At 49.2% G+C, this 25,575-nt stretch overlaps 1 long non-coding RNA gene across 1 annotated transcript in view; it reads left to right on the plus strand.

Annotated features, from left to right (window-relative positions):
* LOC139359863 (uncharacterized) overlaps window positions 1-14,157 on the plus strand; it is a 21,459-nt gene extending 7,302 nt beyond the window's left edge. Inside the window, exons 2-3 of the long non-coding RNA XR_011616378.1 lie at window positions 6,720-8,234; window positions 13,476-14,157. This is a non-coding gene — a long non-coding RNA (uncharacterized lncRNA). The remainder of the gene's footprint in view (window positions 1-6,719; window positions 8,235-13,475) is intronic.
* The last annotated feature ends 11,418 nt before the right edge of the window (window positions 14,158-25,575 follow it).

Below are 25,575 nucleotides of genomic sequence, written 5' to 3' on the forward strand. Positions count from 1 at the left end.
TATCTATTACTGAAGCTAATGCAAACTTATTGGCCTTCCAAGATTTGTGTCTATCTCTCTTTAATATTTTTCCCACCAGCCTGATTGAATCCCAACACAAACCCTGCACCATCCTCACTGGCTGGTGTGGTGTTGGGCAACTCTTGGAGATTCAGCTTCCTCTTTCTTGGGAAGAAGATGAGCCTTGGTACCCAAGGGGCAGAGGGGTAAATGAGATAATGTGTGTCTGAGCACTTGGGAAGAATGTGTTCCCTCTCCCAAAGGAGGTGACCAGCGGAGCCGGGTTGGCCTCACACTTCCTTGTCTGAGCTCACAACACTTGGCCGGGTAGGTAGGAGATGGAGGATTCTCAAAGCCACGTCCTGAGATGACACAGGGAGTGTTTAACCTGTGAGTACTCACCATCATAAGCTCCAAGCTCTGCTGTCTGGCCAGGGATACTCTAGAGGGCAGGATGGTGATGCTGGAGGGACCCATGCTGTTCCACACCTGAGGCACCCCCTCACCTGGAGAAGGTCTCACCACAGGCAGGGGAGGCTACGAAGGCCGCTGTCAGGCCAGGGTGGGCCTCCTTCCTGGAGTCGTGTGAGCCACAGGTGTGCTGGTGGCTGCTTTTCAGGACTGCAGTCCTTAAATATGGAGCAAGAGCTGAGGCTGAGGAGCTAGCAGGCCCCTCCCACCTCGGGATTTCATGATCAGTCACTCACTGCCCAAAAACCTACCATGTCTCCCTAATGCTTCACACATCAGACTTCCTGTCCTCCTGGTGCTTGCTAACAGCTGCATTTCCCAAGGCTCAGACCTGAGCCCTTCCCTTATGTTCTCTTCCTGAAAAATCTCAGTGTGGCCAATTCCAAAATCCCTAGATGTCCACCGCCCAGCCCCTGGCCCTCTCCTCACCGCCATCCCCGTGTTTTTTGTAGTTGTTTGTTTTTTGAGACAGAGTCTCGCTCTGTCGCCAGGCTGGAGTGCAGTGGCGCAATCTAGGCTTACTGCAACCTCCACCTCCCAGGTTGAAGTGATTCTCCTGCCTCAGCCTCCTGAGTAGCTGGGACTACAGGCGCGCAACACCACGCCCAGCTAATTTTTGTATTTTTAGTAGAGATGGGATTTCACCATGTTCGCCAGGATGGTCTCGATCTCTTGACCTCGTGATCGCCCGCCTTAGTCTTCCAAACTGCTGAGATTACACGCGTGAGCCACTGTGCCCGGCCTCACCCCCCTGTTTTTAAGACACAGGTTCTGACTCTGTCACCCAGGCTGGAGTGCAGTGGCGTGATCGCAATTCACTTCAGCCTTGACCTCTTGGGCTCAAACAGCCCTCCTGTCTCAGTCTCCTGACTAGCTGGGACTACAGGCATGGGCTACCACACCCCCTTACTTTTTTTATTTTTTGTAGAGACAGGGTCTTGCTCTGTTGCACAGGCTAATCTCAAACACCTAGTCTTGAACTCTTGGTCTATAACTGCTGACCTCAAGTGATCCTCCCACCTCAGCCTCCCAAAGTGCTAGGATTAGAGGCATGAGTCACCGCCTCCTCACTTTGTTCTTTCTCTCCATTTGCCTATCAGATCTTTCCACTAGGCCATCACTGCAGATTCACCAGCTCCATTGCCCTATACCACACCTGATCATTCTGCTCCCCAAGGCCTAAGGGATCCAACCCCTTAATCAGTAGATCCTGATCCCTGTGGTGCTCCTGCTGCCCTCACCCCCACCCCAGGCCACTGGAGCCCTCAGGTCCTCATTCCTGAATCACTGCAGTGACTTTCAAATGGGTTTTCCCGGCCGGGCGCGCTGGCTCACGCCTGTAATCCCAGCACTTTGGGAGGCCGAGGCGGGCGGATCACAAGGTCAGGAGATCGAGACCACGGTGAAACCCCGTCTCTACTAAAAATACAAAAAATTAGCTGGGCGCGGTTGTGGGCGCCTGTAGTCCCAGCTACTCGGGAGGCTGAGGCAGGAGAATGGCGTGAACCCGGGAGGCGGAGCTTGCAGTGAGCCGAGATCGCGCCACTGCACTCCAGCCTGGGCGACAGAGCGAGACTCCGTCTCAAAAAAAAAAAAAAACAAAAAAAAAAAACAAAAAAAAACAAATGGGTTTTCCCCACTCCAGCCTTCTTCACTTCTCCCTGCCCATCTGGTGTCCCATGGATCTCCCTAAAAGTACCAGTATGTTCCCCCTTCAGGACCCTCCATGGTCCTTGTTATCTTTTTTTCTTTCTTTTTTTATTTTGAGACGAGTCTTACTCTGTCACCCAGGCTGGAGTGCAGTGGTGCGATCTTGGCTCACTGAAACTTCCACCTCCCAGGTTCCAGCAATTCTCCTGCCTCAGCCAAGCCCGGTTAATTTTTGCATTTTTTAGTAGAGACGGGGTTTCACCATATTGGCCAAGCTGGTCTCAAACTCCTGACCTCGTGATACACCTGCCTTGACCTCCCAAAGTGCTGGGATTACAGGTGTGAGCCACCACGCCCAGCCAGGTCCTTACTATCAGTGGAGGGCTTAAAAACAGTTTTTTAAGCTATAGAAAACCATATATAAATGGGTAAACAAAATAAATGTATAGGCCAGGCACAGTGGCTTATACCTATAATCCCAGCAGTTTGGGAGGCCAAGGCAGGCAGATCACTGGAGGTCAGGAGGTCGAGACCAGCCTGGCCAGCATGGTGAAACCCGGTCTCTACTAAAATTCAAACATTAGCCAGGTGTGGTGGCTCAGGCCTGTAATCCCAGCTACTCAGGAGGCTGAGGCTGGAGAATCTCTTGAACCTGGGAGACACAGGTTGCAGTATTTTGGTGGTGTTAGTAGAGACAAGGTTTCACCATGTTGGCCAGGCTGGTCTCAAACTCCCAACCTCAGGTGATCCTCCCTCCCGACCTCAGCCTCCCAGACGGATGGGATTACAGGGATGAGCCACTGCACCTGTCCGGGGGTTGAGTTTTGTAAAGGTATTCTCACTAGACTAATGGCTTCTGACTGCAAAGAGTTTGTTTGTTTTCTTTGTAGGTTTATTTCTTTTTTTCTTTTTTTTCTTCTTTTGACACTGTGTTTCGCTCTTGTCCCCCAGGCTGGAGTGCAACGGCATGATTTGGCTCACTGCAACCTCCGCCTCCTGGGTTCAACTGATTCTCCTGCCTCAGCCTCCTGAGTAGCTGGGATTACAGGTGTGCGCCACCATGCCTGGCTAATTTTTGTATTTTTAGTAGGGACAGGATTTCACCATGTTGGCCAGGCTGGTCTTGAACGCTTGACCTCAAGTGATTCCCCTGCCTTGGCCTCCCAAAGTGCCAGGATTACAGGCGTGAGCCACCATGCCCAGCTGGCTTATTTTCAAACACATATTTATAAGGTGACCTATGAAGTTGAAGTTGTGCAGCCTTTCTCTAGTTATATAAGGCTTCAGATATTTAAAGAACATCTTGAAGTGGGTCCTATAAAGGAGCGGAGGGAATTTTACAGTTGTGTTTGTTTGTTTCTTTGTTTATACCTTGCTTGGTTTCAAAAAGGCTATGAAGCATTTAGAGAGCCACATATTACACAACAGGTGCCTGGCATCTGATCCTTACTGACTCACAGTCCCTAAATCTTGGCCATTGTTACTGACAGTAGCAATAGTAATGGAGTAAGTAGTATCATTAACAAGACAAAAAACTGAAATACAAAGGGAAATTAAAGGGGGAATTAGGAAGCTAGTGTTGGTACACAAAACATATGGTATAAAGTTCCATACAATAGCTAAAAGTGGCTCGCAGATTGGCTGATCTTTCTAGAGACCTGTGCAAATAAATACTGGGTCCAGGCCGGGCGCGGTGGCTCAAGCCTGTAATCCCAGCACTTTGGGAGGCCGAGATGGGCGGATCACGAGGTCAGGAGATCGAGACCATCCTGGCTAACACGGTGAAACCCCGTCTCTACTAAGAAATACAAAAAATAGCCCGGCGAGGTGGCAGCGCCTGTAGTCCCAGCTACTCGGGAGGCTGAGGCCGGAGAATGGCGTGAACCCGGGAGGCGGAGCTTGCAGTGAGCTGAGATCCGGCCACTGCACTCCAGCCTGGGCTACAGAGCGAGACTCCGTCTCAAAAAAAAAAAAAAAAAAAAAAAAAAAAATACTGGGTCCAGGCCGGGCATGGTGGCTCAAGCCTGTAATCCCAACACTTTGGGAGGCCAAGGTGGGTGGATCACGAGGTCAGGAGTTCAAGACCAGCCTGGCCAATATGGTGAAACCCCGTCTCTACTAAAAATACAAAAACATGTAGCTGGGTGTGGTGGTGCGTGCCTGTAGTCCCAGCTACTCAGGAGGCTGAGGCAGGAGAATTGTTTGAACCTGGGAGGTGGAGGTTGCAGTGAGCCAAGATCGTGCCACTGACTCCAGCCTGGGTGACAGAGTGAGACTCTGTCTCAAAAAAAAATAAAATAAAATACTGGGTCCACACTTCATGTGGCACATCCAGGAAAGTTCTCCTGTGGGTCTTCAGCAAACCGATATTTTGAGATGCACAGGGCTGCGTCTTCAACCCCATCCCTTTGTTCTGGACCCAGTCTAACACCGACATGGATGGACAAACAAAGCCCTAATGATGTATGATAATAAGTATGGCTACCGTGATTTGACAGTTGCGCTTTTAAAGCCGCCATTACTGGCCAGGCGAGGTGGCTCACACTTGTAACGCCAGCACTTTGTGGGGGCCAAGGCAAGAGGAACTTGAGGCCAGGAGTTCAAGACCAGCCTGGGCAACATAACGAGAACCTAAACTTCTGAGAAAAAAAGGAGAGGGCCTGACAGATGACCTGAAGCTAGACCAGCTTAACACCAGTGTAGCTTGACTGCCCCTATAGGCAGGCTTGCTCCAGACCTAGTGGATAGCACTAAGAGTACAAAAGCAGGCTGGGTGCAGTGGCTCATGCCTACAATCTCAGCACCTGGGGAGGCTGAGGTGGGAGGATCGAGCCCAGGAATTGGAGGCTGCAGTGAGCTATGACTGTGCCACTGCACTCTAGCCTGGGTGACACAGTGAGACCCTATCTCTACAAACGAGAAAAGAAGTAAAACAGCAAACAAACAACAAAACCTCCAAATACTACTCTCTTAAGAGTATGAAACAGAAACCATCTTCTTACTGGTTGGATGTTTCTAGGGCCACTGTGTTTCATTCTCTCTGAATGGCCCCTGGAGCTGAGCAGGGAGGAGATACTGTGTATCTATGGAGTAACCCCATAGGGTCAAAAGTCACATGTTGTCCTGGTTTTTCTTAGACTTCACCAGTGCTTTTTTTAAATTTTTTTATGTGTGTGTGTGTGTGTATGTGTAAGTGTGTGAGAGTCTTGCTGTGTTGCCCAGGCTGGTGTGCAGTGGCGTGATCTCTCGGCTCGCTGCAACCTCTGCCTCCCGGGTTCAAGTGATTCTCCTGCCTCAGCCTCCCAAGTAGCTGGGAATACAGGTGCGTGCCACCATGCCCAGTTAATTTTTGCATTTTTAGTAGAGACAGGGTTTCACCATGTTAGCCAGGCTGGTCTCGAACCTGACCTCGTGATCCGCCCACCTCAGCCTCTCAAAGTGCTGGAATTATAGGCATGAGCAACCGTGTCTGGCCTAATTTTTGTATTTTTAGTAGAGACAGGGTTTCACCACTTTGGCCAGGCTGGTCTTGAACTTCTCGACCTCTGGTGATCCACCTGCCTCGGTCTCCCAAAGTGCTGGGATTATAGGCATGAGTCACCACACCTGGCCTAACCAGTGCTTAAAATTTGACATTCTCTAGATCCTCTACTGGGATTGTTTAAGGCTGGGAAATATGATTTGTAATAGTGGCTTTATTTATTTATTCATTTTTTGAGACAGGTCTTCACTCTGTTGCCCAGGATGGAGTGCAGTGGTGTAATCCTAGCTCACTGCAGCCTGGACCTCCCAAGGGTCAAGCAGTCCTCCCACCTCATCCTCCCGAGTAGCTGGGACTACAGGCACACACCACCACAACCGGCTAATTTTTGCACTCACAGACTCACCACTCACTTTTTTTTTTTTTTTTTTTTTTTTTTTGAGACAGAGTCTTGCTCTGTTGCCCAGGTTGGAATGTAGTGGCGGGATCTCAGCTCTGTGCAACCTCCGCCTTCTGGGCTCAAGCAATCTTTCTGCCTCAGCCTCCTGAGTAGCTGGGACTACAGGCACATGCACCCGGCTAATTTTTGTATTGTTAGTAGAGACAGGGTTTCACCATGTTACCCAGGCTGGTCTCGAACTCCTGACCTCTGGCGATCCACCCGCCTTGGCCTTCCAAAGTGCTGGGATTACAGGTGTGAGCCACCGCGCCCAGCCTGAAGTACTATTTTTAACCTAAGAAGTTATCAAATACAAATAGTTTATCTACTATGTGGAGAAAGAGGCACTCTCAAACATTAGTAAGAGTATACATGTGCACTTCCTCTTTGAAGAAAGATTTGGCTACACCGATCAAAATTCAAAATTCAAAAACCATACCCTTTGATGCAGCAATTCCACTTCTAGATCCCACAGGCATGGTCACACATGCACATGGAGATGTATTTACATACTGCAATTTCCACTGAAATGTTTTTATAGCAAAAGATTGAAAATAACCTATGTCCACCATAGGAGAGTTGATTAAATAAATCATAGCATATCCATATAATGGAACACTTGGCTTTGAAAATAAAAGCAGCTATGTAGAAACTGACATGAAACATTCTCCAAAATAGGTGCTGATGTGAAAAATGCAAGGGGAAAAGCAAGTATTACCGTGTGCCATCCATTTTCTGCTTTCTAAAAGGAGATCCTTGCATATGCCTGGACTAGCTCAGAAAGACACGACAAATTGGTAACGGCTCAATTCAGGAGAGGGAAAGGGAAGGGGCTGGGCAGAAGCAGGAGGGAATCTTGCTTTTTTTATACATCTACCTTTTTATACAGTTTGAATTTCTTTTAACCATGTGAATTCTTTTTCTTTCTCTCTCTCTCTTTTTCTTTTTTCTGATGGAGTCTCACTCTACTGCCCAGGCTGGAGTGCAGTGGGGCGATCTCCACTGCACTTCGTCACCAGCCTGGTCACGAACTCCTGACCTCAGATAATCCTGCAGAGGATTACTTTGGGCCCAGGAGTTCACGACCAGCCCTGGCAAGATAGTGAGACCCTGTCTCTACTAAAAAATACAAAACTTAGCCAGACATGGTGGCAGGTACCTGTGGTCCCAGTTACTTGGGAGGCTGAGGTTGGAGGATTGCTTCAACCTGGAAAGTCAAGACTGCAGGGAGCCATGATCGCACCACTGCACTCCAGCCTGGGGGACAGAGTGAGACCCTGTCTTTTTCTAAAAAAAGAAAAAAAGTGTGCATGGTCTTTGAATCCAGGGACATGTCGTACTCCTCTTGGTACCCTCGTGTACCTTCTGTGAGACATTCGCTGCCCTGGCCGGTGTACACCAGAGAGAATTTTTTTTTTTTTGAGACGGAGTTTCACTCTTTTTGCCCAGGCTGGAGTATCTGGGATTACAGGTGCCTGCTACCATGCTCTGCTAATTTTGTATTTTTAGTAGAGATGGGGTTTCACCATGTTGGCCAGGCTGGTCATGAACTCCTGACCTCAGATAATCTGCCCACCTCAGCCTCCCAAAGTGCTGGGATTACAGGCGTGAGTCACCACACCCAGCCACCAGAGAGAATCTGATGCAACGTGAAGCCCTCAGCCAGCAGGTAAGAAATCTGGGTTCCAGTCCTGACTAAACCACAACCTGTAGAGTCCTCCTGAAAAAGCCCCACACTGTTCTCAGGGTTAGGATGAGGAGGTGACGAGATGGACAGTGCCCTGCCCCTCAAAGCTTACACCAGGCAGAGCCAGAAGCATGGCCAAGGGCATGGCTATGAGAAAGTTCTCACCCCAGGGTACCCCCTACTCTCTGGCCTTCCCTCCTCCATGACTGTCGAGTTGCTAAGTCTCTAGGGTTCAGGCTCCACAGGGAATGAAAAGAAGACAAGACAAGCCATTTCCTCCAGGCCTCCACAAACTCTGTGAGCCTTTAGTACTAAACGCTGGAGCTCTAGTACTAAATGCTGGAGACTTTAGTACTAAACGCTTTAGTTCTAAACACTGGAGTGGAATCTGCCCAGAGAGCCCTTGAGCAGTGGAAGCAGGAAGAAAGGCCGCGCTGGAAGATCTGCTCTTCCAAGTCTCCACAGGCTGTATGAAAGGGGAGGCCGAATGGTAACTGTTCTTGCAGGTAAGAGCATGGTTTCATTTTATCCTCAAAACACACTCAGTGCCTTTCTGCTTTCTGTTTTTGTCTAAAAACTTGCTTCATTTCAAGGTCACAAGATCCTCTTCTTCTTCTTCTTCTTCTTTTTTTTTTTTTTAAGACAGGGTTTCACTCTGTCACCAAGGCTGGAGTGTGGTGGCATGACTATATCTCACTGCAGCCTCGACCTCCTGGGCTCAGGTGATCCTCCCACTCAGCTTCCTGAGTAGTTGGGACCACAGGTGCAGGCCATGACAGCTAGCTTTTTTTCCTTTGTAGTGACTGGGTCTCCTTACATTGCCTAGGCTGGTCTGGAACTCCTGGGCCAAAGCAATCCCCCCTCCTTGGCCTCCCAAAGTGCTGGGATTACAGGTGTGAGCTCTTCTTTAAATGAAGTTGGTGTCTATTCTGGGGCAGCACCATTCATGATTAATTTTCATCCTGTTGTAGGAATTAGGTGATTTAGCACAGCTTTGAACTAACTAAACGTTCAAGTTTGATGTTTTAGTTTGGAATTCCCAGAAAAAGTTTCCCAAATGGAGATTCAGTGCAGAGGAGAGGGAAAATTGTGGACTCTGGAATCAGGTGGTTTTGAGTTCAAATCAGACTCTGACATATACTCAGTTATTAACCTGTTATTTATTTATCTTTGTTTTTTTTTTTTTTTTTTTTTTTGAGATGGAGTCTCACTCTTTCACCCAGGCTGGAGTGCAGTGGTGTGATCGGCTCACTGCAGCCTCTGCCCACTGGGTTCAAGCAATTCTCCTGCCTCATCCTCCTGAGCAGCTGGGATTGCAGGTGCCTGCCACCACGCCTGGCTAATTTTTCTATTTTTTTTTTAGTAAAGACGAGGTTTCACCATCTCGGCCAGGCTGGTCTTGAACTTGTGACCTCGTGATCCACCCGCCTTGGCCTCCCAAAGTGCTGGAATTACAGGTGTGAGCCACTGCACCCAACCTTTTTTTTTTTTTTTTTTCTTTTTTTGAGACAGTTTCGCTCTTGTCACCCAGGCTGGAGTGCAGTGGTGCAATGTCGGCTCACTGAAACCTCGCCTTTTTGTTTCAAGTGATTCTCGTGCCTCAGCCTGCCGACTAGCTGGGATTACAGGCGCCCACCATCACGCCTGGTTAATTTGCTATTTTTTTTTTATTTTTAGTAGAGACAGGGTTTCACTGTGTTGACCAGGCTGGTCTTGAATTCCTGAACTCAAGTGATCCGCCTCCATCGGCCTCCCATAGTGCTGGGATTATAGGCATGAGCCATTGTGCCTGGCTTTATTTATTTATTTATTTTTTGATACAGAGTCTTGCTCTGTTGCCCAGGCTGGAGTGCAGTGGCAAGATCTCATCTCACCATAACCTTGCCTTCCGGGTTCAAGTGATTCTCCTGCCTCAGCTTCTCGAGTAGCTGGGACTACAGATGTGTGCCACCATGCCTGGCTAATTTTTGTAGTTTTAGTAGAGATGGGGTTTTACTATATTGGCCAGGCTGGTCTCGAACTCCTGACCAAGTGATCCGCCCGCCTCGGCTTCCCAAAGTGCTGGGATTATAGGCATGAGCCACCGCGCCTGGCCATTAACCTGTGTGTTTTTTTTTTTTTTTTTTTTTCTTTGAGACGGAGTCTCACTCTGTCGCCCAGGCTGGAGTGGAGTGGTGCGATCTCCGCGCACTGCAACCTCTACCCCCCGGGTTCAAGTGATTCTCCTGCCTCAGCCTCCCGAGTAGCTGGGATTACAGGCGCCCACCACCGCACATGGCTAATTTTTATACTTTTAGTAGAGACGGGGTTTCACCATCTTGGCCAGGCTGGTCTTGAACTCCTGACCTCGTGATCCACCCGCCTCGGCCTCACAAAGTGCTGGGATTACAGGCGTGAGCCTCCACGCCCGGCCTAATCCGTTTCTTAATCCATAAAATGGGAATAATATTAACATTCCCTTCACAGAATTGCTCTGAGGTTATAGAGATAAGGTGTATAAGGAACCTAGCACACAGAAGGCTCTCAGTAAATAGCAGTTATTAGTATGATTTTTATCATGTTTCTTATTCTCATGTCTCAAACGTGACCCTCCACCAAAAGTTCTTTTGTAGCAGAGTATAAACAATGAAAAAAATGATATCTAGCTTTTTATTTATTTATTTTTTCCCTCCAGACAGTGTGTCACTGTCACCCAGGCTGCAATGCAGTGGTGGGATCATAACTCACTGCAGCCTCAAGCCCCTGGGCTCACGCTATCCTCCCGCCTTGGCCTCCCAGCGCTGCACAGGCGCGCGCCACCACGCCGGGTCCAGCCTCTCTTCTGAGTGCTGCACATGCATTAATTCATGGAATCCTTACAGCAACCCCTTGCGAGGAAGAAAGCTGTGATTCAGAGAGGTTGAATAACTTGTCCGAGGAGCTCAGCCATGAGGCAGATCAGGGATGGAAACCCAGGCCTTGGGCCCTGCGCTGTTACAGGCACTCAATCCTCCAAATGTCTCCAGAGGGACTAGCGGCTATCATTCGGCCCTTCTCAGAAAGAAAGCGAGTGAACACCTCCCGCGGCGACGGCCTCCCGGAGCTGAAGGGGTTATTCCCACTGAGACGCGGGCGCCTCCACTCCTAGAGAGGCCCGCGGAGGGCGCCGCACTTCCGGCCTGGGTCCAGCTGCGGCTCCGGCTACTGCTCCTGACCTGCGGATTCCCGGGCTGGCGGCTGGACCCAGGCGGCCCGGGCTTCTGTGCTCAGAGGCCGTGCCGAGAACCGAAGGAGGGGAAGGGATTCCCCAAAGGCATCCCTGACTCCCGAATTCCCGCAAGGGAGGACAAGGCGCTGAGGAAGCAAAGAGAGGGCCGCGGCTGTCCCCGGGGGCCATGGGGCGCGAGTCTTCCAGGACCTCGGCTGCTCGTCCCAGTGGAGCCCAGGCGGCCGGAGGCTGGCCGAGGGAGCGGCCGTCTCCTGCCTCTTCTGGAAGGGCCACCTCCCAGCCCCGCTGTAGACCCCGAGCTGCCGGGGGTGAGGGGAGGAGGAAGGATCCGCTCCTTCCATCCTCCACCCTCCCTAGCGCCAGCCTGGGAAGGAGGGGATCCCAGTTTCTCCTTAGAGGCGACTCCTTTATCAAGGCTGATTTAGACACGGGCTCGTCCAAGGTCGCCCAGCAGCGAGTAGCGGAGCTGGGGCTGCACCGAGGAGCTCAGGCCCCTCTCCGTGTTGCGATCAAGACCAGATTTTTGGGCCAGCTTCTCAAATTCAGCACTACCAGCATCAGACTGCCTGACCCCTCCTTCTCCCGAGAGAGGGTTCATTCTCAAATTGGAACCTCAGTTTTTCTCTCCTGCTTTCCAGCTGCTTCCCTCGTCCTCTCCTGACCATACTTTTATGCTTCATCTTTTTCATCCAACCTGTCTTTCTAGTCCTCTCTTGGCCGTACTGCCGCAAACGTGTGTCGCAAACCTGTGTGGTTGCAACAACCTGCAACCCTGCCTGCCTCTCCCTTTATTTCACATGAAACTCTACTACAAGGAGTCCCCAAATCTTTGCCTCAGGCCACCCCTCATTCCAAAAACACCTTTTAGTGATTTGCTCACTGCCTGTAAGTTCAAGTCAAAACTCCTTAGCTTGGCATTCAAGGCGATTTGAAACCTGGCTCAAGCCCACCTCTCTAACCGTATCTCTCTTGGTTTCCTAAGAAGAGGTCACAGACTGACAGATGCAACCGGGAAATGTGTTTCAACTGGCAGAGTGTTTCTTCTTCTTCTTCTTCTTTTTTTTTTAATTGGAGCCAATGGCCAGGCGCAGTGACTAACGCCTGTTATCCCAGCACTTTGGGAGGCTGAGGCGGGCAGATCACTTGAGGTCAGGAGCTTGAGACCAGCCTGGCCAACGTGACGAAATCTCATCTCTACTAAAAATACAAAAATTAGCCATACATGGTGGTGCACGTCTGTAATTCCAGCTACTTGGGAGGCTTAGGCGGATTGCTTGAACCTGGGAGGCAGAGGTTGCAGTGAGCCAAGATCATGCCACTGCACTTCAGCCTGGGTGACAGAGTAAGACTCCGTCTAAAATACAAAACAAAAGAAAGCCGAGGTCCATGCCTGAGTAATGTGCCAAAGGCCACAGAGTAACAGGCAGACCCAGGATTTCAAGCCGACAGGGGCTGATTCCAGGGTCCCTGTGCTTGGCACTGTGCTTTTTGAAACATCTGGGGCTGAAGAAGTGCATGGTCGGGACCCAGAGCCTCCGCTGGCAGCTCCTTCAGGTTCTGGGTTCTCTACCCAAGAGTAAACCTAAAGCAGCGCCTGCCCCCAACTCCTTCTCACCAGTTTTCTCTAACATCCTCCTTTATCTCTTTGCTTAAGGGATTAAAATACATATCAGAACAAATGAAACCTTAAGTTCAAAGAGAAACTCCCCCCCCCGTTTTTTTTTCTTTCGAGACGGACTCTCTGTCGCACAGGTGAGAGTGCAGTGGTGCGATCTTGGCTCACGGCAACCTCCGCCTCCCAGGTTCAAGTGATTCTCCTGCCTCAGCCTCCCCAGTAGCTAGGACTACAGGTGTGTGCCACCACAGCCGGCTAATTTTTTATTTTTAGTAGAGACAGAGTTTCACCATGTTGGCCAGGTTGTTCTTGAACTCAAGACCTCAGGTGACCCGTCCGCCTTGGCCTCCCAATATGCTGGGATTACAAGCGTGAGCCACCGTGCCCAGCTTAAACTGTCCCCCGCCTTTTTTTTTTTTTCTTTTTGAGATGATGTCTTGCTCTTGTCACCCAGGCTGGGGTGCAATGGCACGATCTCCGCTCACTACAACCTCTGCCTCCTGGGTTCAAGCGATTCTCCTGCCTCAGCCTCCTGAGTAGCTGGGATTACAGGCACCTGCCACCACACCCGGCTAATTTTTGTATTTTTAGTAGAGACGGGGTTTCACCATGTTGGCCAGGCTGGTCTTGAACTTCTGACCTCAGGCGATCAGCCTGCCTCAGCTTCCCAAAGTGCTGGGATTACAAGCGTGAGCCACCACACACAGCCACAACTTCCCATTTTTTAAAAGATGAAACCAACAGACAATATAACTTCAAACTTGAGTAACAAGAGCCTCTTACAAGAGGGAGAAGTAGCTTCCCAAGGAAAGGACAGAGAGGGAAATTGAAATTGATAAGCATCAAACACCTAGTGTGTGCCAGGGAACGACATATGCTTTCACATTTTTTTTCTTTTTCTTTCTTTTTTTTCTTTTGAGATAGGACCTCATTCTTTCCCCCACGCTGGAATGCAGTGGTGTGATCATAACTCACTGTAGCCTCAAACTCCTGGGCTCAAGCAATCTTCTGCCTCAGCCTCCCAAGTAGCTAGGACCGTGGACACATGCCACCACATCTGGGTTTGTTTTTTTTCTTTTTCTTTTTTTTTTTTTTGAGACGGAGTCTCGCTCTGTCACCCAGGCTGGAGTGCAGTGGCGTAGTCTCCACTCACTACACACTCTGCCTCCCAGGTTCACGCCATTCTCCTGCCTCAGCCTCCCGAGTAGCTGGGACTACAGGTGCCTGCCACCACGCCCAGCTAATTTTTTTGTATTTTTTTTTTTTTTTTTTTTTTTTGAGACGGAGTCTCGCTCTGTCACCCAGACTGTAGTGCAGTGGCCGGATCTCAGCTCACTGCAAGCTCCGCCTCCCGGGTTTACGCTATTCTCCTGCCTCAGCCTCCCGAGTAGCTGGGACTACAGGCGCCAGCCACCTCGCCCGGCTAGTTTTTTGTATTTTTTAGTAGAGACGGGGTTTCACCGTGTTAGCCAGGATGGTCTCGATCTCCTGACCTCGTGATCCGCCCGTCTCGGCCTCCCAAAGTGCTGGGATTACAGGCTTGAGCCACCGCGCCTGGCCTGTATTTTTTTTAAGTAGAGACAGTTTCTTTTTTTTTTTTTTTTTTTTGAGACAGAGTCTCACTCTGTCGCCCAGGCTGGAGTGCAGTGGCGCAATCTCGGCTCACTGCAAGCTCCGCCTCCCGGGTTCACGCCATTCTCCTGCCTCAGCCTCCTGAGTAGCTGGGACTACAGGCGCCCGCCACCGCGCCCGGCTAATTTTTTGTATTTTTAGTAGAAACGGGGTTTCACCGTGGTCTCGATCTCCTGACCTTGTGATCCGCCCGCCTCGGCCTCCCAAAGTGCTGGGATTACAGGCGTGAGCCACCGCGCCCGGCAGTAGAGACAGTTTCACCGTGTTAGCCAGGATGGTCTCAATCTCCTGACTTCATGATCCGCCCACCTCAGCCTCCCAAAGTGCTGGGATTACAGGTGTGAACCACCACACCCGACCTGTTTTTTTTTTTTTTTTTTTAATTAAGTTTTTGGCTGGGCTCGGTTGCTCACTCCTGTAATCCCAGCACTTTGAGAGGGTGAGGCGGATGGATCACTTGAGGTTAGGAGTTTGATCTAACCTCGCCTGGCCAACATGGCGAAACCCCGTCTCTACTAAAAATACAAAAAAATTAGCCGGGTGTGGTGGCACATGCCTGTAGTCCCAGCTATTCAGGAGGCTAAGGCAGGAGAACCATTTGAATCCAGGAGGCAGAGGTTGCAGTGAGCTAAGATCGCACCACTGCACTCCAGCCTGGACTAGAGAGTGAGACTCCGTCTCAAAAAAAAAAATAATAATTTTTTGTAGAGACAGGGTCTTGCTATTACCCAGGCTGGTCTCAAACTCCTGGCCTCAAGTGATCTTTCCACCTCAGCATCCCGAAGTGCTGGGATTACAGGCGTGAGCTGTGGTTCCCAGCCACTTTCACATTTTATCTCACTGAATCCTTACACATAAGAAGGTGGTGTCATCGTATTTTACAGAAGAGGGAAGTGAAGCTTAAAATGCTATGTAATTTTGCACTTTTTTTTTTTTTTGAGATGGAGTTTCTTTTGTCGTCCAGGCTGGAGTACAGTGGTGAGATCTCAGCTCAATGCAACCTCTGCCTCCCAGGTTCAAGCAATTCTCCTGCCTCAGTCGCCTGAGTAGCTGGGATTACAGGTACCCGCCACCTCACCCAGCTAATTTTTTGTATTTTTAGTAGAGGCAGGGTTTCACCATGTTGGGCAGGCTGGTCTCGAACTCCTGACCTCAGGTGATCTACCCACCTCGGCCTCCCAAAGTGCTGGGATTACAGGTGTGAGACACCGTGCCCGGCCAATTTCGCAAAGTTTAAACTGACACTGAGCTTGGATCAGAAGGCAGTCCTGGTAGTCAGAAAGTTGTCTCGCATTCACCCTGTCTTCTGTGTCTCCATATGAAATAAGCCAGTCAAAGAAACTGTTAATGTATGAGTTGTGGGCCCATGGCCCTAGTCTCTTGCTGTCCAAGCGTCATTCTAGATGTTCTCTCCTTGTACCCCAGAGTTATTTTAGATATGTCCACATGAGGGGAAAGTTGGCCTCGTTATCTCCCCTGCCTCCCAGCTGGAAATCTGTCAGGTTTACAAAATTATTTTAAGACTTTCCAGGCTGGGCCGTGGTGGCTCACGCCTGTAATCCCAACACTTTGGGAGGCCAAGGCAGGCGGATCGCTTGAGCCCAGGAGTTCAAGACCAGCCTGGGCAACATAGTGAGACTCTCTCTCTACCAAAAAAAAAAAAAAATTAGCTGGGCATGGTGACACATGCCTGTAGTCCCAGCTACTCTGGAAGCTGAGGTGGGAGGATCACTTGAGCCCAAGAGTTCAAGGCTGCAGTGAGCTGTGATTGTGCCACTGTACTCCAGCCTGAGCGACAGAGCAAGATCCTGTTTAAACAAAACAAGACTTTCCTTCTTTATCATAAAAGTGCCCAGTATACACAGTAGGTTCATTCATTCATTCATTCATGCATTCATTCATTCAATAAGTAAATACTTATGGAGCATTTACTCTGGGCTCTTGTAACCAATGTAGTTGTGAACAAAACAGATAAAAATTAAAAAACAAAAATTCCTGCCCTTCCTAGAGATTAAATTCTGGTTAAGGAAGACAGATAACAAAGAAAATAATGAGAAAAATAAAGTAGGATCAGGGAAGATGTTGAAATTTTGGATAGGTTGGCCAGCAGAGACTTCTCTGAGAAAGTGGCCTTTTTTTTTTTTTTTTTTTTTTGAGACGGAGTCTCACTCTGTCGCCCAGGCTGGAGTGCAGTGGCTGGTGCAGTGGCCGGATCTCAGCTCACTGCAAGCTCCGCCTTTCGGGTTCACGCCATTCTCCTGCCTCAGCCTCCCGAGTAGCTGGGACTATAGGCGCCCGCCACCACGCCTGGCTAGTTTTTTGTATTTTTTTAGTAGAGACGGGGTTTCACCAGGTTAGCCAGGATGGTCTCGATCTCCCGACCTTGTGATCCGCCCGTCTCGGCCTCCCAAAGAGAAAGTGGACTTTTTAATATTTTATTTTATTTTATTTTTTGAGATGGAGTCTCGTTCTGTCACTCAGGCTGGAGTGTAGTGGCATGATCTCGGCTCACTGCAACCTCTGTCTCCCGGGTTCAAACGATCCTCCTGCCTCTCAGCATCCTGAGTAGCTGGGATTGAAGGCATGCACCACCATGCCCGGCTAATTTTTGTATTTTTAGTAGAGATGGGGTTTCACAATGTTGACCAGGCTGGCCTTGCACTCCTGACCTCAGGTGATCCACCCACCTTGGCTTCCTAAAGTTCAGGGATTAGAAGGGCCGGGTGCAGTGGCTCACGCCTGTAATCCCATCACTTTGGGAGGCCGAGGAGGGTGGATCACAAGGTCAGGAGTTCGAGACCAGCCTAGCTGACATGGTCTCTACTAAAAATAGAAAAATTAGCTGGGTATAGAGGCATATATCTGTAATCCCAGCTACTCAGGAGGCTGAGGCAGGAGAATAGCTTGAACCCGGGAGGTGGAGGTTGCAGTGAGCTGAGATCATCGCGCCATTGCATGCTCCAGCCTGGGCGACAGGGCAAGACTCTGTCTCAAAAAAAAAAAAAAAAAGTTCTGGGATTATAGATGTAAGCCACCAAGCCCAGCCTTATTTTATTTTTTTAAGACAGTCTCACTCTGTTGCCCAGGCTGGGATGCAGTGGCATGATCTCAGCTCACTACAACCTCTGTGTCCCGGGTTCAAGTGATTCTGCCTCAGCCTTCCAAGTAGCTGGGATTGCAGTCATGTGCTACCACACATGTATTTTTTTTTTTTTTTTTTGATTTTTAGTAGAGATGGGGTTTCAACATGTTGGTCAGGCCAGTTTCGAACTTCTGACCTCAGGTGATCCACCTGCCTCGGCCTCCCAAAGTGCTGGGATTACAGGTGTGAGCCACTGAGCCTGGTTGAAGGTGGACTTTTAATAAAGTCATAAAGAAAGTAGATGTTTAGGCCAGGCATGGTGGCTCATGCCTGTAATCCCAGGACTTTGGGAGGCCAAGGCAGGTGGATTGCTCGAGCTCAGGAGTTTGAGATCAGCCTGGGCAACATAGTGAGACCCCTGCCTCTACTAAAAATACAAAAAAATAGCCAGGCATGGGGGTGTGCTCTTGTGGTCCCAGCTACTTGGGAGGCTAAGGTGTGAGGATTGCTTAACCCCAGGAGGCAGAGGTTGCAGTGAGCTGAGATTGTGCCATGGCACTCCAACCTGGGTGACACAGTGAGACCCTGTCTCAAAAACAAAGCAAGAAAAAGGAAGTAGATGTTTAATTCACAGCTTTGTGAATAAACTATTAAAATGATGCTCCTGGCCGGGTGCAGTGGCTTACACCTGTAATCCCAGCCCTTTGGGAGGCCAAAGCAGGCAGATCATGAGTTCAGGAGATGGAGACCATCCTGGCTAAGAGGGTGAAACCCTTTCTCTACTAAAAATACAAAAAATTAGCCGGGTGTGGTGGCACTCACCTGTAGTCCCAGCTACTTGGGAGGCCAAGGCAGGAGAATAGCTTGAACCCGGGAGGCAGAGGTTGCAGTGAGCCGAGATTGTGCCACTGCACTCCAGCCTGAGCAACAGAGTGAGACTCCGTCTCAAATAAATAAATAAATAAATAAATAAATAAATAAATAAAATTATGCTCCCTCCAAAATCACTTCCAGAAGGAAGACAGCCATGAATAAAGCTACTCAAACACTTGAAGTCCAGAAGGGAAAAATATCACAAAATATTAAGGAACCTTTTCCTTTTCTTTTTTTTTTTTTTTTTTTTTTTTTTTGAGATGGAGTCTCACTCTGTCGCCCAGGCTGGAGTGCAGTGGGGCGCGATCTCAGCTCACTGCAAGCTCCGCCTCCCGGGTTCACGCCATTCTCCTGCCTCAGCCTCCCGAGTAGCTGGGACTACAGGCGCCCACCACCCAGCCCGGCTAATCTTTTTTTTTTTTTTTTTTTCCTTTTCCTTTTCAAAGTTGTCTTTTGTTCTTTCCTAGTTTGCTCCAGGAAGTTTCTCTCTTTTCCAGTCTCCAGCAAGACTCACCTATCTTCTGCCTTTTCTGTTCTCCCCTTCTCTATCCCAACTCCATCCTGGGTAGCCAAGAAATGAGGTGGCAGCCGAGGCAGGTGTGCAGGACATCAGGGGAGCTGGCATGCTTCCTTCTGCCAAGCGGAGCTGGGTAGAGTGTAAAGTGGTGACTGAGTGGGAGATGGAGACGCTGGGGGGGACACACTTGGAGATTTGGGAGACATCTGCAGGAGCAGATGGCTGAGAACAGCACCCCAGATCTCCCTGGAGTGAGAGGATATAGCCACACAGAACCTAGGGAAGAAACACAGGCACATGTTGGTTGGTTTTGTTTTGCTTTTTGGTGTGCCTCTTTTGATGTAACAGCTTTATTGAGATGAATTCACATGCCATACATTTCATCTAGTTTTTTTTTTTTTGTTTTTTTTTTTTTTGTTTTTTTTTTTTGAGACAGAGGCTCGCTCTGTCGCCTGGGCTTGAGTGCAATGGTGCAATCTCGGCTCACTGCAAACTCCGCCTACCAGATTCAAGCGATTCTCCTGCCTCAGCCTCACAAGTAGCTGGGATTACAGGTGCATGCCACCACACCTAGCTAATTTTTTTTTTTTTGAGACACAGTCTTAGTCTGTTGCCCAGGCTGGAGTGTAGTGGTGCAATCTCGGCTCACTGAAACTTCCGCCTCCTGGGTTCAAGCAATTCTTCTGCCTCAGTCTCCCTAGTAGCTGGGATTACAGGTACCTGCCACCACACTCAGCTAATTTTTGTATTTTAGTACAAAACTCCCGATCTCAGGTGATCTGCCCACCTCAGCCTCCCCAAAATGCTGGGATTATAGGAGTGAGCCACTGCGCCTGACAGCTTTTTTGTATTTTTAGTAAAAATGGGGTTTCACCATGTTGGCCAGGCTGGTCTCCAACTCCTGGCCTCAAGTGATCCACCCGCCTTGGCCTTCCAAAGTGCTGGATGGAGTTTTGCTGTGTTGCCCAAGCTGGTCTCAAACTCCTGGGCTCAAGCAATTTCCCCGGCCCCCTCAGCATCCTGAGTAGCTGGGACTGTCTCAAACAAAAACAAAAACAAAAACATCACAAAGATCGCAAAGGTCGATTTGGAACATTAGGGTAGGGGTTAGAAGCTGTTCTGGAGGGGACAATGGCACAATGGTGATAGGTGGAAAAGCAGAACAGAGAGAGAACTTACTTCTGTTTTATTTTTTTTTATTTTTTATTTTTTTATTTTTTTGAGACGGAGTCTCGCTCTGTCGCCCGGGCTGGAGTGCAGTGGCTGGATCTCAGCTCACTGCAAGCTCTGCCTCCCGGGTTTACGCCATTCTCCTGCCTCAGCCTCTCAAGTAGCTGGGACTACAGGCGCCCGCCACCTCGCCCGGCTAGTTTTTTGTATTTTTTAGTAGAGACGGGGTTTCACCGTGTTAGCCAGGATGGTCTCGATCTCCTGACCTCGTGATCCGCCCGTCTCGGCCTCCCAAAGTGCTGGGATTACAGGCTTGAGCCACCGCGCCCGGCCTTCTGTTTTATTTTTTATGGCTCTATTTTTGCTTTGCAAGTCACCACGAATGTAGGTAGGATAGAAATCCTAAGTACACCAAAGTGGGAAGTGCTACAAATTAAATTGTTTGCTTTTATTCCTGTGGATAATTTTCTTTCCCTGTTTTAACATATTTATGCCTTCTATTTCCTAACACTGGGTAAAGGAACTGATTATGAAATCAGAAAACCTGGGTTCTTCCTCCTAATGTGACTTAGCTGCTGTCAAAGTTTCCTCATCTGCAAAATGAGGGGGTTAGAGTCCAGTGGACACTCCATTATCCTCTCCAGCATCATCCCCTGAGTGCAGGCGGGCACTCTTTCAGGGATCTGTTGACAGTCCCTACTTTATTTTTAGGTACCAACCCAGCCTTTCCCCTCCTTTTCTAGAACTTTTGTATACAGAAAGTGAAGGTGGGGCTGGGCACCATAGTAAGATCCCATCTCTCCAAAAAAAAAAAAAAAGAAAAAAAAAAAGAAACGCCAGACATTGTGATGTGTGCCTGTGGTTCCAGCTACTTGGGAGGCTGAGGGGGGAGGATTGCTTGAGCCCAGGAGTTGGAGGCTGCAGCAAGCTAGGATTGTGTCACTGCACTCCAGCCTGGGTGACAGAGTGAGACCCTGTATTTAAAAAAAAAAAAGAAAAAGAAAAGAGGGCCAGGCACAGTGGCTCATGCCTGTAATCTCAGCACTTTGGTAGGCCAAGGTAGGTAGATACCTGAAGTCAGGAGTTCAAGACCAGCCTGGCCAATGCAGTGAAACCCCGTCTCTACTAAAAATACAAAAATTAGCTAGGTGTGATTGTGCATGCCTGTAATTTCAGCTACTTAGGAGGCTGAGACCAGAGAATTGCTTGAACCCAGGAGGTGGAGGTTGCAGTGAGCTGACATCGCACCACTGCATTCCACCCTGGGCCACAGAGCAAGACTCAGTCTCAAAAAAAAAAAAAAAAAAAGAAAAAGAAAAAAAAGAAAAGAAAAGGCAAAGGTGGCTGAATAGCAACAACATGGCAGAGATTTACAAAGAACCTTTCCACACATTATCAAGTCTGTTTCATGGCTAAGAAGAACTGGAAGGGACCTTTGAGGACATCTAATCCTCATAGGACTTAACACCAGGATGAGGAAACAAGCCCAGAAATAGGCTATAACTTGCCCAAGGCCACTCAGAGAGGGAATGCCAGAGCCAGGGCCAGCTCTCGGCTTCAGGCCAGAGAAGCCCAGCGTCTTCCACGAGAAATAGGGCCTGTCAGACTGGACAGGCTCCTTGGAGGTAGTCCAGTGGGTCCAATCCCTTTTTTGGCCGCGGCTTAGACGAGGGGCCGCTGAGGATTCTCAGAATTCGCTGGATCTGGATCCAGACTTCCCGGTCTTCAGTGCAGCCTGAATGATCAACAGGGGAACGTGCATTCGCCAGGGTCCCCGGGGGCAGAGGCACCTCTCCCTGCGTGGGGCCGGAGAGATTACTCGAGACGGGTCTTAGGTGTCTGGGCCGCTGGGGTCGCCTCCACAGGCGGGAATCACGGCCAGGACGTGCAGGCCGCCCCCTGCTGGTCCATCTCGGAACCGGGCGGGTCGCGGCGGCGCTGCCAGGGTTGGGGGCATGGCCTTACAACGGCGAGCCAATCCCAGGCCGCGCCGTGGATGGGGGCAGGCGTTCACTTCCCTTCCCCGTCCCTTGGTTCTCTCCGCGACCTAGCAACAGTCCTTGCCCACCCTCCCGCCGGTGACTTGGCTGCGACCCGCCCTTCTTGCCCCAGCCCTTTGGAAATCGAAGGTTCCTTCAGGGCCAAAAGGACAGGGAGGTTTTTTTTTTTTTCCTTTCTTTTCTTTCCTTCCTTTCTTTTCTCTTTCTTTCCCTCCCTTCCTCCCTTCCATCCTTCTTCCCTTCTTCCCTTTCTCTCTTTCTTTTCTTTCTTTATTTTGACACAGAGTCTGACTCAATTGCCCACGCTGGAGTGTGGCTCACTGAAGCCTCTGCCTCCCGGGTTCAAGCGATTCTTCCAACTCAGCGTCCCAAGTAGGTGAGATTACAGGTGTGCACAGCCACACCCAGCTAAATGTTCCATTTTTAGTAGATACGGGGTTTCATCATGTTGGCCAGGATGGTCTAAAGTGATCCGTCCGCCTCGGCCTCCCAAAGTGCTGGGATTATCGGCGGGAGCCACAGTGCCCTGCCAGGAAAGGGATTTTGGTTGATTGGTTGGATGGAGCCTTACAGTTTGGATGTGGTGAACATGAAACACCCACGTTCAAGAAGCTGAGCTGACAAAGGGCTTAGGTGGACCGAAAATTCGGAGTTTCCAGTTCAAAACATCTGCTCTCTGAGGTGTGGGTGAAGGTATGAGGGTCCAAAACCGTCCGGGTCCCAGCACCTGATGTTGTTAGTTACACTTCTTTTTTTGTTTTAAGATGGAGTTTTGCTCTTGTTGCCCAGGCTGGAGTGCAATGGCGCAATCTCGACTCACCACAACCTCCGCCTCCCGGGTTCAAGCGATTCTTCTGCCTCAGCCTCTCGAGTCGCTGGGATTACAGGCATGTGCCACCATGACCGGCTACTTTTTGTATTTTTAGTCGAGAAGGGGTTTCTCTATGTTGGTCAGGCTGGTCTCGAACTCTCAACCTCAGGTGATCTGGCCGCCTTAGCCTCTCAAAGTGCTGGGATTACAGGCATGAGTCACTGTGCCCCGCCGTTGTTTTTTGTTTGTTTTGTTTTTGAGACGGAGTCTCGATCCCTTGCCCAGACTGGAGTGCAGTGCACCATCTCAGCTCACTGCAACCTCCGCCTCCCAGGTTCAAGCGATTCTCCCCCCTTAGCCTCCAAAGTTGCTGGGATTACGGGCATGTGCCACCACACCAGCTAATTTTTGTATTTTTAGTAGAGATGGGGTTTCACCATGTTGGCCAGGCTAGTCTTGAACTCCTGACCTCAGATGATCTGCCCACTTTGGACTCCCAAAGTGTTGGGATTACAGGCGTGAGCCACTGTGCCAAGCCTTAGTTTCACTTCATTTTTTTTTTTTTTTTGAGTCTTGCTCTGTGGCCCGGGCTGGAGCTCTGCCTCCCGGGTTAACTGGGTTCACGCCATTCTCCTGCCTCAGCCTCCCAAGTAGCTAGGACTACAGGCACCCGCCACCATGTTTGGCTAATTTTTTTGTATTTTTATTAGAGACGGGGTTTCACTGTGTTAGCCAGGGTGGTCTCGATCTCCTGACCTCGTGATCTGCCCGCCTCGGCCTCCAAAAGTGCTGGGATTACAGGCGTGATAGTTACACTTCTTTTGGAAAATTTTCTACATTGACAAACTCTTGAACAACAAAGAAAGAATATATAACAGCAGAATCTATGATTTAATTAGTTATACTTCTGTGAAAGTAAAACAAAATCTTGGGTCTCCAATTCACTATTCCAAAAGGAAAACAATTAAACCAAGGAGTTATGCAAGAAACTGCCTTTCAGCAGGGCACAGTGGCTCACACCTATAATCCCAGAACTTTGGGAAGTCAAGGCCAAAGGATTGCTTCAGTTCAGGAGTTTGAGACCAGCCTGGGCAATATAGTGAGTCCACATCTCTACAAAAAAAAAAAAAAAAGAAAAGAAAAATTAGCCAGGCGTGGTGGCGTGTGCCTGTGGTCCAAACTACTCAGAGCTGAGGTGAGAAGATCCTTTGAGCCTGGGAGGCTGAGGCTGCAATGAGCCAAGATCACACCACTGCACTCTAGTCTGCGCAACAGAGTGAGACCCTGGCTCAAAAAAATAAAAAAGCAGCTACCTTTCCTTTTGTTCCCAAGCAGATGGTTACAGATAAAAGGGTAAATATCGCCTGGGCATGGTGGCTCATGCCTGTAATCCCAACTCTTTGGGAGGCTGAGGTGGGTGGATCATGAGGTCAGGAGATCGAGATCAGCCTGGCCAACATGGTGAAACCCCATCTGTACTAAAATACAAAAAATTAGCCGGGCGTGGTGGCAGGTGCCTGAAGTCCCAGCTACTCAGGAGGCTGAGGCAGGGGAATCGCTTGAACCCAGGAGGCGGAGGTTGCTGTGAGTCGAGATCACGCCTCTGCACTCCAGCCTGACAACAGAGCAAGACTCCATCTCAAAAAATAAAAATAAAAAAAATGTTAAATATCTCCACAGATAGCTACTCTATGTTCAGCATATCTGATTTACTGAGCGTGAGATGAATACATAAATTATTCCTCTAGCTGCTGCTTTTCTCTTGAAGCCTGTGGATCCAGTGTGTGATGGTGACAGTCTCCTCCCTCTTTCACTTCCAGTCTGCTTTTCCTCTTTAATTACTGAAGCCCTCAAAATTATCTTTGGAGAAAATAACAAACTACACTCCTTCTGTGATTCTGTATTGCTTTCTTCTGGTCATAGTCCTTAACCTTGGCAAAATCAACTTCTAGATTGATTGAGATCTGTCTCTGACACTTTTTGGTTTATGCTTCTTAGTAGTAGTATTGCAAGGAACACAGGTGCTTAACATCCATTGAGTGCTGGCCATGAACAAAACAAAGATTCCTGCCTTCTTGGACCTTTGGGCCTTCTTTTCTTTTTTCTTTTCTTTTCTTTTTGGTGGAATCTTGCTCTGTTGCCCAGGCTAGAGTGCAGTGGCACATTCTTGGCTCACTGCAACCTCCATCTCCCGGGTTCAAGCAATCCTCCTGCCTCAGCTACCAAGTAGCTGGGATTACAGGCACCAGCCACTAGGCTCGGCTAATTTTTGTATTGTTAGTAGAGACAGAGTTTCTCCATGTTGGTCAGGCTGGTTTCGAACTCCTGACCTCAAGTGATTCCCCTACCTCAGCCTCCCAAAGTGCTGGGATTACAGGCGTGGGCCACCGTGCCTGGCCTTTTTTTTTTTTTTTTTTTTTTTTGAGACGGAGTTTCGCTGGAATGCAATGGCGCGATCTCAGCTCACCACAACCTCTACCTCCCGATTCAAGCGATTCTCCTGCCTCAGCCTCCTGAGTAGCTGAGATTACAGGTGCTTGCCATCACACCCGGCTGATGTTTTGTACTTTTGGTAGAAACGGTTTCACCATGTTAGCTGGATTGGTCTCGATCTCCTGACCTCAGGTCATCTGCCCGCCTTGGCCTCCCAAAGTGCTGGGATTACAGGCATAAGTGCAGTGGCGTCAATATGGCTCACTGCAGCCTTGACCTTCTGGTCTCAAGGGATCCTTCCACCTCAGCTTCCCACCTCATAGAGCTTATATTCTAATAAGGGCAGACACTACATTATGCCATGTATTAGAAGACTGCTACAAGGCTCTGGGGAAAAAGTAGAGCGGATTATATCATTAAATGGGTGGTCAGGTTAGACACCAGTGAGAAAGAGAGATCTAAACAGATAATTTTTTTTTTTTTTTTTTTTTTTTTTTTTTGAGAAA

The sequence above is a fragment of the Macaca nemestrina genome, chromosome 18 (assembly GCF_043159975.1).
Source record: "Macaca nemestrina isolate mMacNem1 chromosome 18, mMacNem.hap1, whole genome shotgun sequence".
NCBI classification, from domain to species: domain Eukaryota; kingdom Metazoa; phylum Chordata; class Mammalia; order Primates; family Cercopithecidae; genus Macaca; species Macaca nemestrina.